We start from the raw sequence: 14555 nt of genomic DNA, 5'->3' as shown, positions 1-14555 counted from the left end.
GAAAGTCAAGTTTTCACAAAGGCAAAGGTATCGGGCTAGCAATTTGCTGTAGAAATATGAGACGTAAGTTAGATGGTTAGGACCCTGCAGCAGTGATTATAATAAATACTGAGGCTGCTTCTGCTGTTGCACTTTTAACACTGACTAGATTGAAGAGTGAGACAAAAGGCTATATACTAGCTAAAAAGAACTTCATCATCTATGTTGTACAAAGTAAAAGATACATTTATAGTTCAGATAATTGAGCAGCTTGGCACATTCATTTGATGGAATTTGGAGTGCATGAAAAGAGAGAATAATGTGCCTTATCAATTTTGTTATATGTATATTGATTTCAAATTTTACAGCTAGTGAGAACCGTTTCTTGAGAATATCAACTTATCAGGGTAAACATACATACTAAGGGGACAGCAAAATAAAGAAAAGCGCAAGGAAGCAAATAGAATACATTTCTGACCTGTGCTCATGTCATCTTGCCATACAACCTACATGGAGTGGAAATGATAGAGCTTGGTGCATCTAGAAATGCAGAACTTGGGATGAACAATATCACATGCCTCGTATTACTCCACCATCTATTAAAATGACATGGATCTATTAGGCTTCGTGAAAGTAAATTTTGCAACTATATAGCAAGTTCAAATCACAGCACAGACTTATTTTTCAGCAGAAAGCAAACTAATCAGTAAATAGCTAGGGATACTTATGACAGACTTCTTCTGGAATTAAGTGATGCCATGTTATTATTCCGTAGTACTTTAAAGTGCTAAATATTTTTTTTTCTTTTACATTAACTTTAATAAGAGTAGTACTTTAAAGTGCTAAATAATTGTTTTTCTTTTACATTAACTTTAATAAGCATTCTTATGAGACAGGTAGGTAGATAAGGTGCATGGAAGAAAAATAATCAGGCAGTTATAGTACACAGAAGAAGGAGCTCACACAATTAGCCTGTTACCATACAGAATGAAGATACACATGCCATCCAGGCAGCCACGGGCCACATGTGCAAAAATCACCAAAGTAATTGACACCATTCTAATTCCATGCTTCTATGGCATGCACTAGCTAGTTAGGGTAGAATGATCCATATATAACTGATCTTTATGCCACTAGTTTTCATGGCTGCTGTTGTAACTAATTATTTCATCAAAACAAGAAGAGGTATTGTATTTGCTTCTGTTCCTGCAACCAGATAACAGGCATTCTATGCTGCGGACAAACAGATAATCCCACTGACTGGTTAAACACATGCAAGGCATGTATAAAGGTAAAGTACATTTACACCATCGAGTAGAAAATTCAGCACCAGGTATTTATCATCCTAAGTCGGTTGCAGTAAGTGAAGCTGATCTCTGCAGGTACCTGTTTTTCATGTGGTTATGCAGTGACAGCAGGTTCCCTGGTTTATCACTTCTAGGCATGCACCATTTCATACCCTGCAGGAATGAACAAGAAGAATTCTGCATCTCTCATTCAGTAAGCAAGGCTGGTGTGTTTGGGCCATGCAACAGAAACAATGGATTAGGGATGAGAAATGCTTTTCTTTGTTACTGGCTTTGGCAATGTAATAAAGTAGCATTGCAGCAGTTAACTGGTTTAGCAAAAATGTCCTATAAGGGAATGCTTATGCACTTAATCTGTGTATTGTGGACTGAAGTTTGTTTGACACACCTAGTATGATTAATCAAAATGCATATGAAGAAATTCACACAGTTCTACGTGGCCATTCTTTTCTTGTAAATCACCCTGGATTAAAAGTTACCATGGGAAGAGATATTTGCAACTTTCCCTTGGACTTAAAAACTCAGTCCAATCATGTTTTACCATGCTTGAAACGAAGAGGGGCTCTGCAAAGACTAAAACAGGGTAACTGCGATATACATAGATTTTACATATCATAACTAATACATTCAGTTTACTTGATATTGTGGCTATGTTTGCCCTTCAGGTGTTGTGAAAATCATGTAATATGATGCACATTAAAAATAAACCTGAATCAAGCTTTGGCATATACAGACTTTTCTAAAAAACTCCCTTTCACATAAAAGACAGTGATTTCTGTATGTTGAATTCATTGGAATAAGTTGCCTGAATTCTAAATACATTAAATCAAAATGTGCTATCATATTTACTATTATACCCATGTAGTCTGACCAATGGTATTGGTCATTAATGGTATTTTCTATATGTTGTACCATGTTCCATTATTTTAATTCATTAAAAACAAGAAAACTAAGTTGTTTTTAGCTGTACTTACCATCTGTGAAATATGCCATATCTATATATCTGTAGCTATCTATATCTATCTATACATACATATACATACATAGACAGATAGATATGCAAAGAGAAAGTGGGAGAAAGAAATGAATGCATTTACAATATATGAATGTCATGCCTTGTAGCATAGTTGACATATGACTGGAGATTTATTTACAGTAAATATGAGGTAAATGGCAATCAGCAATGGGGAATAAGAACAGCTAAAGACCCTCCTCAGGACTGTAATAGGATTAGTAATCATTCATGAGTAGTGAAGATGACAAAGTATAATAAAAAAGTGAAAGAATGCTAATACTTATACATTTTTTATGACTAGAATAGTATAAAGTTGCTATGTTATGGTTGCATTTAGACATCAGAAACATGTTGCATTTTTTTTGTTACCCCTCCCTCAGTTTTCAGTTTTCCTGTATATATCTTAAGTGTGAACACTGAGGTCGGTACTATAACTTGTTTTTTTATATAACACAAAACTTTTCTTGTTCTTTTTACTTGACCAATGTGTTCTACTTGTACTGAAGTCTCACTCGGGAATATATTTGTGTTCTGCAGTGTTCCCTGCAGACAGATTATGTGACTTTTGTAATAGGTTTTGTTTCCTCTGCACTAGAAATGAGAATTCGACAATCAAGGAAATATAGGTCATTATAAAAAACAATGCCAAACCCTGAACTAAAATAAGAAACACAGCAAGTTTGATGATAGATAAAGTCAGAGACACATCTGTCATTTGCCAAGGCAGTACAAGACTGAAATAACAGACATACATATATAGTATGACTTTTTAGCTTGCATTCAGGGCAATAAAATATTTTATTCAAATTTCAGGAATAATATGGTGGCCACGGTTGGAATTAACAAGCACAACACAGAGATTTTGTTATTACATTTTACTAACCATTAATTAGTGAAATAATTAGTTAAAGATTTAATGAAAAATGAAACGAAGGATACTGTTCGTAAAATAAATCTTAGCCTTTGAAGAGCAAACCTTTATAAAATGGCAACACTTTGGATCTGTACAATAGAGTTTCAATATATACTCACCAGAAATAATAAACAATCAAACAAGTAAACAAACAAACAGGCAAATGAAAAAATGAACAAAAAGCAAGCAACCAAATAAATAAATAAATAGCAATTTCAGATCCAACAGCAAAACAAGACTCGTTCGGATTTGAAACTTGAATGTGAAATTTGTACACAATTTGTCAAATTTATCACACAGAGGTGCTTTATAATATTAAATTATAGTGATGAATAATAGTTATTTGACAAACTACATGGAGCATGCATAATGAAGCAGATGTTTTTTATATCACAAAATCCCCACATGGTGTGACAAGCAGTTCATTTGGTGTTATTAGACTGGAAGACTTAATTCCTTATTTATTAATCCGCTAGACTAAATAAAAGAATAATGTACATTTCCCAATAGGTAAGGGGAATTTTTAATACTGACTGACCTTAGAAGGTTTTATCTTTCCTTTTTGAAGATGCTGTCTATAGTGCTATACAATATGCAGTGATGTAGATCTAACATCAAGTGCCACTAAAATACATCAATGTTTACATTTTTGTGAAGAGTCAGGTGGCTGCTTGGAAGAGGTGCTAAGCTCAGTACTGGATTTTGCTCCGGCCCATATTTGGCAATAAAACATTATTTCTCTTTCATGGGCACATATAAAAACACAGGTAGTTTATACTTGTGAAAATGGAGTGCAGAATTAGACCTTACTCCCAGTAAGCTGGATCGGATTGTCCACTGATCTGGTACTTCTACAGAATACAGTTATGGGCCTAAAATGGGACACCTGCACTCTTGGTGAGATGATAGTAGCAACCGATCATAAAAAAAAGCACTGAGCAGGGCTGCTTACTTCATTAAACTGAAGAGATTCTGATTTGTTGCAGGAAATTGATGCTGTAAAAGAAAGACAGACCAATCTTGAATGTAGAATGAAAAACTGTAATAGTGGACTAGCTACCAGAAGACTTGGAAGGTCACCATGCCATCACCTTTATGGAACAGCTTATTAACAAGTTTACCTGTGTATCTGAGAGAATTAGGGTGGTATTCATAGTTGTTTTACATGAAAGAATAAAGACTATCCCTGCCGTTCATGAATAAGTGTAGCAAAGTCACAATTCATAGAGGCCACTTAAGCTAATATGAGATGTCAGAGAATAAGCTTAAGCAAATAAAGTCTTAATGAGATGCAAATGAAAAGTGATGTAAAACTACGTATGCTAATAAAGCCACCCCCTGCCTGCGTGACTCATAGACAAATTTTGCACTTTTCAGCACTTTCTGCAGACTTGTTATAAAAGATAAAGTCATGCTTTTTCTATGTACTTTGCAATCCATGATGATGCTGTCAGTTGCTGCTAGACATGCTATTTCACAGTGTGAGGTACTTGTCTTGTCAGAGCCAAAACTGCTTGCACCTAGTGGCACTCACTAACCAAGAAGGCTGAGATATAGGCAGAGGATAACTCAGTATAATTTTGACAATCAGGAGATACTTTATAGGCTCAGAGTGGACAGAAATATTGTAAGGGTCTTAGTGAGTACATATGGGCTCCAAAGGGTCACTGAGGGGAATATGTGGCATTCCTATTCCTGTGAATACTAAGGTATGTATAGCCTTCACTATACTTGCCATGGGGACCTTCCATAGCCAAAGACAGACTGGGGCATGTTGGTTACCTTACAGGCTTCTCAAAGATACTTCATCAGTTCCTGGATGTACTCTTGGCATGTAAGGATAAGCACAACTAATTCCTGGTGTCACCACATGACAGACCCCAGCCTGTGCATGCCTTTTATAAGACTGGCACATTTCCCTGAGGTACTAGGTGCAACAGACTGCACCCATGTTGCAATTCAGGGCCCCATCTGGTCCACAGGAAAAGCAGCACATCAGTAGGAATGGCTACCATTCCATCAATTGCCAGATAGTGTATGATGCATGAGGTTGCATCTCTGCCCAACATCCTGGCAGTACACATGATTCCCATATCTGGCACACTATATCCATCTACCACCACTTCCTGCATGGTAGGATGTCCAGTGATCAAATTGTTGAGAAGTGGAAAAATATGTTTTTCTTTTTCATTTAAGTAGTTATTCATAGTAAAATGGATTGCAGAATGCTAAAGCACTTTTTCTATGTTTTGTACCACCTTTTATTTTTATGACTTTCAGGTAATACTGTTTATCCATTGGAGCCATGGCTCATTATATCCATTAGAAATTCAAGTAGAGCTGCAGAAAAGAACTTCAACACAGCCCTGTTCCAGACCCACATTGTCATTGAGAGGATCATCGGCCTCTTGAAGAGTAATTTTAGGTGCGTAGATGCATCTGGAGATGTCCTTCAGTATGACTCAGTTACTGCATTCAGGATGTCTGCTGCATGTTGCATTCTACACAATATGATCATGCATTGGTATAATGGTGAAGTGACTGTTGTTCCAAACAAAAGCAGCCAGCACTTCATATAGCCACTAGTAAAAAATTATTTAATAAGACAAAGTTCCATTAACCAAAAAAAAAAAAAACAAAATGAACTTCAAACACCACTAAGGGTGAAAAAAGCATACCAGTTTCAGCTTATAGCCTTTATCAGTGCTAACTTAAATGTGCCTATTAAATGACTACATTTATACATAAGCAAATCCAATATTATTGATTCATTATAGCAATTCATTTAAACCAGGTGTAAACAAGGCTCCTAATTTCACTATCCACATACATTCCTTAAAATTTAAAAGTGGATGTAAACCCTCATGTGGTCTTGATTTCTTATAAATTCTATCTATGATGGTAAATGTGTATCTAGCCATAGGGGGTTTAATGCTGAGTTTGTATAAGGCATTACTACTTCTCTTACACTTAATATCACTTAGATGTTCTGATATTCTTAGGTTGAGTGGGCATGAGGTCTGCCCTACATAAAAAGCTGGACAGTTGCATTTAGCTAAATATATCACCCAATAATTGTTACAATTATCAAAACTTCATATATCAAATACTTTGGAACAATTTGATGAGGTAAAACTGTTCTGTTTCGGGACCAGCTTACAAAAGCTACAATTCCCACAAGGATGGCTGCCTATTAACGAATTACCATCCAATCTCCTCTGTATATCCAACCTACCCCATTTATGCCCTTTCTTGTAGTGATTGAACCTCCCACTCAAACTCTTACCTTTCCTGTAAGAAAACCTGCACCTTTCTGGTAACAACCCCAGTATCCCATCATCCATTTGTAAGATCTCCCAATGTCGATATATAATACTTTTCAAAAAACTTGTATTGCAACCAAAGTCCATAATAAATCTAATAGGCGTATTTTTTGTATGGATTTTGTCTCGATATTTTAAAGCCTGTTGTCTATCAATACATTGCAAAGAGGTTGCCGCTTTCCGTATAACCTGATGGTAATAACCCTGCATTTGAAACCTATGTGTCATATCCTTAGTAAGTGTATCATAATCAGCCGCCATAGAACAAATTCTCTTAAGTCTTAAGAATTGTGATTTGGGAATATTATTTATTACATGTTGTGGATGGCAGCTGGTGGCATGGAGCAAATTGTTAAACTGGGGGTGTTTTCTATATACAGTGCTACTTAATGTCCCATCATCCAGCACATTAACCTGCACATCCAAAAAAGTAATGGTCTGAGGATGGTAACTGACCATAAACCTAATCCCCCACTTATTTTCATTTAAATACTCCATGAATTCTTGTAAATACATTTTGTCTGAACGCCAAACCAGCTAACAATCATCCAAATAGCGACGCCAGATTTCAATGTACAAAGTAGCTACTCTTTCTCAGTCTGCATATCTGCAATAATGTTAAGGAATTGGGTAGTATGCTGTATACAAGCCCTTATATGTTCAATAAAGGTTTCAGTTATTTAGTCAAAAAAGCCAAGAAGGGTTCTGTCAAAGAAACCCTCCCTGACACTATAGGTCTGCCAGGGGGTATACTAAAGTTTTGATGGATCTTTGGTAACATATAGAAGCTTTGTCTATTGGGTTTACCACTGTTAAATTATACTTATCTTGTCTAGAAATGATCCCTTCTTCAAAGGCCAAAGCCAAAAAACTATTTCCTGTTTGAAGACTGAAGTTGGATCCAAAACCGTCAACTGATAATATTAATGGTCAGACAACTGATTTATGGCTTCCCTATCCCAAATGACTACTACACCCCCGTTATCTGCCTGATTGATAACAATATTATGATTAGTCTTTAGTCTACACAGAGCTTGACATTCATCCCTGATATTATCCAAACCCCCATAACTAAAAACTTGTTTTTGGAAAGTAAATCCTTCAAAACTAAATTTGGAAACATTCCGACATGTTTATTCATGGGCGGTGCAAAGGAAGAAGTCCTAAAACGAAAACTGTTAACATCTTCACTCTGTCGATCCACAACCTGATCAAAATATACCAACTCCAAGACCGCACTGCAGTGCCGAAATGAAAAAGCAATGAAGCAGCCAAACAAATTCTTTCCCAGGGAAAGAATTCACTTAAAAGCTGCTTCGATATTTTGCTGTTTCAGGCTTTTGAGTTTGACCAAGATGCATTCAAAAGAATGCGTCTTTTGGTCTTCTAACAGGGAACCATACATAACACTGACATTAAACCTCACCCCCTGTGTTTGTTGAAGAAACAGCATTCAACAAAAATGTGGGGGATCTATATATATATATATATATATATATATATATATATATATATATATATATATATATATATACATATGTGTATGCAGCATCACGTGTACATGGTACTCTAAAGTTTATAAGGCAGTCATAAAATGAGTTACATGACTGTGTACATTGATCATATGGTGTTCTGACATGATCCCACTGATTACTGGTTTGGCAACCATCATCTTTATAGAGAGAGGGGTGTGCTTAAATTGTCTATTAGTATTTGATTAGTACAACAGCATCCTCACACTTGTCACTTTTGTACTTTTGGATACATTACATTTGTACAGCGCCAGTTACTAATATTTCTCAGAAGTCTGTGACTACATCTGCCACCAGAAATGAATTTACCCACAAAAAGAAACATTTAAAAGACTTCTTTGATAACATTAAATAATTAAGTTCCCAGCAATAATACTGAAATGCATAATCAAGTGCAACAAAAATAATCTACTTAATCACTTTGTGAAAACATGAGTAAAACAGCATCATAACTAAAAACAGTATCAATTTACTAGCCTTCTGTTTCAAGATGCATTTAATATTGATGGAGTCATTCAGACCTAGTATCTTTATTGCTTGAAACGTTAGCTGCCAACATAGCTACTTAATATCTAATAACAGTATTTTGAAATATTACTGTATAGCTAGGAATTCCACATTCTGATTTCTCTATATATGCAAACAAACTGTTGAACGAATAGGTAAAACTGCAACATTTCATTAGTACCTGAACTATATTTGAAAAATGTCCATTCGGGGTCCGCTGCACAGTTCAAATGTCTTCAAGAATTCAAATTCCACGCACGTGGAAGACAAAGACAAACAATCAGTTGCACAAACGCAGAAGATTGTTTTCGTCTAATGAGTCTGTGTGCAACCAGATGCAAAAGGTGTTCTTAAAGAAGAGCACCCTTAAAAAATATGTTTTTTAAATTAAAAGAAAATTAAACTCTTGGTATTTTTTCTGGACAACATGCTATCCTTTCCATTTTCTGGACAGTGTCCCTTAATTCTGGACAGTCCAGAAAACTTCTGGGCAGTTGGCAACCCCATGTCCTTCCAATTTCTCATCCATTGGGCCATGTTTCTCCTGAAGAGGGTTAGGGAAGAGCACTTCTTCACATGGCTGGGAAGCCTGTTTTTAGTCAAAATCCAGGTTGCTATTTACGTATGTACCTAAATCCCAGCTATTGGTTCGACTCTTAGGCGCACGTTATTTATGATTCAATGTCCTTTGGTGATTGACTTCCAAAGGGTAGTATTATGCATTTATTGCCATTTAGTTTTAAGCTGTGGCTTTGCCACCAGGCATTTGTCTTTGTTAGCCCTTCCTGTAAGATGTTAGTTTCTTGGGGGATTCTGCAACTGCTACAAGTTTGCAATCATATGTAAACTTGGCCAGCCAGAGGCCCTTTACATTGGCTTTGACTTAAAAGATGTAGATGCCAAAAGGGAGCAGACCCAGTACAAAGCCTTGAGGAACTCCTCTGGTGACTGGCCTCTTTGTGGATGTGGTCTTGTCTGTCCTAACTTTCTGGATCCTATCTGAGATCCAGCTGACTATCCAGTGTGTGAGGTTTATGCCTATATCCATGAGTTCATTTACAATGCCCGGGAGGGGCATTTTATCAAATGCCTTAGCCAGGACAAGATAGGAAGTAAGCACCATTTTGACCACATTCATTGCCTTGGTGACCTTCTCAAAGAAGTTCACCAAGTGTGACTAGACACAATCTGTCCTTGATGAAAGCAAAAGTGGGTTGAATTCAGTGTTTGAAGGTTTTCTGTGTCTTTATTAATCATTTCCATGAAAAGTCTTTCTATGGCTATGCATAAGAGACTAGTCAGATTTACGGGTCTATAGTTCCCAGGGTCCTTTGATGGTCCACCCTGTGCAGAGGGATGACCATTGCAGTTATACATGTGTGTGGCACAAAGTCTGTCTAGAGGCTATGGTTAAACAGTGACTTCAGTGGTTCCAATAAGTCATGTTTCAAGCTATTTAGGAGACATCCTGGGATATTATCAGGTCCACTGATGCAGTGTTTTCAGCCTTAGAGAGTACATCCAGGGCTGGCTCCCTAGTGAGGGGAGTTTATTTGACAGTATTTCCTGGGGATGTCAGAGGAAGAGGGACTGGAGCTGAATTCATCAGCTGGCATATTTGCTATATTTTCCAGCTTCATGTAAGTGGCTTCATTTACAATCAGTTATGCAGACTGTTGTGTGCCACCTGTGAGGTTTTGGACATAGTTAAAGAAAGCTTTGTGGTTCTCCTTTGTCTGTAAGTCTGTCTTAACTCAAATTTTGCTTTAGTAAACTTAATTTGCACTTTTAGTTGTTTGTTTAGGTTGATGAGAGTGTTTTTATCATACTAGGCGTAGGACTTCCTAATCTCAGCTATGACTTTTTCTCTTTTGTTGTACAACCTGTTCATATCTGGATTTCACCAGGGTAGTTTGTTTGTTTTTTCAAGTTAGTTTGGGGCTTGCTTCTGGTAGACAAATCTGTCTCCATGCCTATATTGATGTTAAATGTTAAGAGCATGTATTAGAAGAGAAACATTTTTAACTGAAGCTCAAAATGTTATGGATATGTTTGTAAATTGAAAGTGTAGTGCTTCAAGCATATGAAAAGCCTATCATAAGGCTAATTAGATTGCAGCTATAGTGCTTCCAGCATGCAAAAAAAAAACTATATAAGGCTAACATATTAACCTAGAAGGAAGCTTTAATGGGGTCTATATTAGAACATCGAGGTTTCAAACCTTCGAATGTTCTAATATCGAACCCTATGCAGCGAAAGCTTAAAATATCGAAGCAACAGAAACCCAAATTTTTTCCTAGGGAAAGAATTTGGTTGTCCGTTTCTGTTGCTTCGGTATTTTCAGTGCTGTGGTGGAAAGTTATGGGTCGGGTTCAGATACGTTTGCGATTGTGTGGATGTGAGGGTTAGGGCAGGTTAGGCGAGTTAAGGTTAGGGCGCGGGTTAGGTATGTGTGCGATTGTGTGGACGTGAGGGTTAGGGCAGGTTAGGTGAGTTAGGGTTAGGGAGTGGGTGAGGTGAGTGTGCGATAGTGATGGACCTTAGGGTTAGGGTTTGGGTTAAGGTAAGTGGATAGTTAGTGGTGTGTATATAGTTTAGTGTAGGGTTAGGTGTAAGATTTTAGGTGTATGTGTGGATTGCTGTTTGTTTGGTGTGCTTGTATTGTGTGTATGTGTTTTGAAACAGCGATTTTTTTCCCTAGGAAAAAAATCATTGTTCTGACAGTTCGAGAGTGTAAGCTTTCACTTACATAGGGTCGATTAATCACCGTTCGCTTTTTTAAGCGGTCAGTGATCTAATATAGACCCGCTTTAATGAACATTTATATATTGATTCATCAAATTGTTTTTCAATATAAGAAGCAACAAGAATCTAAATCAGTAGTGGACCAAGGGCTAGGAGAAGGGGGCAATTACAATGGGCACTGTCTTGTAGAGGACAGAATTTATAAATGTCTTTTTAAATAGAAGCAGGAGAAACAGCAAAAAATGTCCTGCATGGAATTCCAAGACTCCTTGTTACCTCCCCTCCCCCTTTCCACATCGTCTTGCATGGGCATCTGCTCATTCCTACATTTTATGAATGGCATGAGCCTTGCTGTTCATAGGTTCATAGATTAGTACTAGGCCCCCTTGTAAGCCATTTTCAGCCTAGCCAATTACCCCATGTGAGAATCAAACCCTGCACCTTATGTTTCTAAGGTAGGCACCTAAACCATTATGCCATCCTCCATCATTACCAGAAAAACTTCTATTTGACTGGGAAGGTGGGGGGTGGTACAAAGAAGGCAGTTACACGGCTGTGTTTTTGATGCCTACATGGAGTGAATAACCAAAACAAATAAAAGGTAGAATCTCTCACTGTGGGCATGACAGCTATAGAATGGAAACATTTAATTTCATTCTGAATCTTGAAAGTTTCATGCAAAAATTCCAGTTGAAGTCAATTTCTTTCTTTTTTTTTAAATTATCGGCAGAACTGCAGAGATAAAAGTTTACGTTCTGATTGCAGCCAGTGAGTAGTGGAATAGTGGATGACATGTACATGGGGCCTGGGCTCAGGGCTGAAATGGAACTGGAAGAGGACAACTTTACCAGAATATGGACAACTGGACAAGGAAGGAAGGAAGTGTGTGTTTGAGTGACACATTTTAGTAAATTCAGTCAATAATAGTGGTAGGCTAAAAGGCAAAAAAAAAAAAGAAGATATATAGGGACTGATTTTAAGCTCAAAGAGCTCTGAGTTTAAAACTGCTGTTTGACTACATTGATTTTTGGGATTTTCTACATTAAAGTTTGTATATTTCCATTTCATTTTTTTATTTTTGGTCTTACTATATTACATTTCATTGCATTTTAAATTTTGTTTACTGCAATGTTTTTTTTTTCCTTGAAATCTTAAATGTTGTTGGCTGGAGTTAGGAAACATTATTTTTGTATTTTGATTAAATAGCAATTAGATCTACCTAATTAGTGGGAGGATCTGAGAAACAGATTTCTTATTTAAAATATGTACCTACACTCCTCTTCAGCTGAAAGAGCTCTGAGTTAAAAACTGCTGTTTGACTGTATTTTTGGATCCCCTCACCCCCTACCCACACAATTATTGTTGTGATTTTAAACACGGTGGCTTTTTAACTACCCACTTCTGATACAAATCAAAGTTTGCAAGCCCATCCCAGTGTTAATTCCTCTGGATACTGATAGCTCAAACTGATAAGGGTCACATATTAGACTGTCAAAGCTCGTTTTCTTCTGTTTCACATCATCTCATTTCAACTTGTGCACACTGCAATGCACACTGCAGTATTAAGAGTGTTAATGTGAATTGTGTATTATTCTTTTTCTGCAACTGTTTTCATTTTTAACTTGTTCTGGGACCTTAATATTGTAGTACCCCTCACAACAGTGAGAAAATTATTAATTGCCACAGAATCTAATCCTTATTTATTACATTTCTACTGTTGCATTTTACTTGGTCTGGGGACTTTGGTCTTGTAGTATCATTCACAGCAGTGAGAGAATTATGACTCGATGCAGGATCTGAGCCTCATTTATTACATTTCTATTGCATTTATTCTTTTTGTACTTGTACTTAGTCTGGGAAGTTTAGTCTTGTAGTATCACTATCAATAGTGAGAGAATTGTGAATTGCTGCAGGATCAGAGCTATATATATATATATATATATATATATATATATATATATATATATATATATATATATATATACACATATGTGTGTGTGTGTGTGTGTGAGTGTGTGTGTACACACCTTACTGTTTACAGATTGATTTCCTCTCTAACTCTTCTCCTATAACCTGTGTCCAGCTGTACAGCAATGGACTGTCATGCCCTGTACAGATGGAGGCACCTGGAGCTATAATTTTCCACATAAAACTTCCTCTGACTGAGTGTAGAACAGCTTTTATGCCAGCTAAGAAGCTTTACCCCAAAACTGCTGTTTTAGATCAATCCTTGACCTCTACCCTAAAGGACAACAACTCCAAACCCTGATTGTGCAACATCTCATAGATCACAAAAAAGCGGATCCACAGGCATGGACATGCATTTTTCTACTGTCTCTATAGCCAACCTGGTGGAAATGGGCATCCTTAGACTATGTAGCAATTATTTCATGTTTACTGACAACCACCTTATTCTTAAGCAGACTTACATAGTATGCAAAAAATGTAATTACATTATGTCTTTGGAGGCAAACCTCTCATATACAGACACTAATATCTCCAAACAGGTTGCCAGTTACATGCACACATGCCTAATATGGATCAGACACATAAACTCACACATGCTGAGGCTCTTAAATGCAATCTGCCCAAACCACAAAAGTTTCCCATACACTGCCTTCAGCTTCTGCCCAAACACATTACCAAGATAACACTCCCCAGGACAGACACAACCGTATACCACAATGTCTCAACCTCAAAGCCCTTAAGGCAAACTGCAACACAATCCAATATATTGGTCATTGGAGACTTTATTATGAGACACACTGATGCCCTCCTCACCAGAATGTGCAGGGAGACAGCCATGGACAGTTGCCTTTTAGTGGCAGAGATTTACCAAATCAAACATACACTCAGGACATTGAACCATAAGTACCAGTATGACTCTGTCATAGTCCATTTAGCTGTTAATAACCTCAGCCATACCTCCTTGGATTATATGAAGAGAGACATGATAGAGTTTTCAGATTATGTGTCTCAGGCAGGTATGACAGTAGCACTGAACAACATACTACCTTCTCCTAGGATGATACCGCAATATAAACAGAAGGTGATTAAGTTTAACACGCTTACACACTAACTCACAATTGTATCAGTTACTGCTGTCATTTTAAGGGGGGTATAATGTCTGTCGATTTGGGAAGACATGATCAACAAACCATGCTCCTTTGCCAGAGCTGGGCTTTACCTCCCCACTAGGCTTTTGGATATTGGACAAAACATTATCCACTCTTA

Source organism: Protopterus annectens, chromosome 3.part0 (genome assembly GCF_019279795.1).
Source record: "Protopterus annectens isolate FY-2018-M chromosome 3.part0, PAN1.0, whole genome shotgun sequence".
NCBI lineage: Eukaryota > Metazoa > Chordata > Ceratodontiformes > Protopteridae > Protopterus > Protopterus annectens.
Note: the sequence above shows the minus strand (reverse complement) of the source record.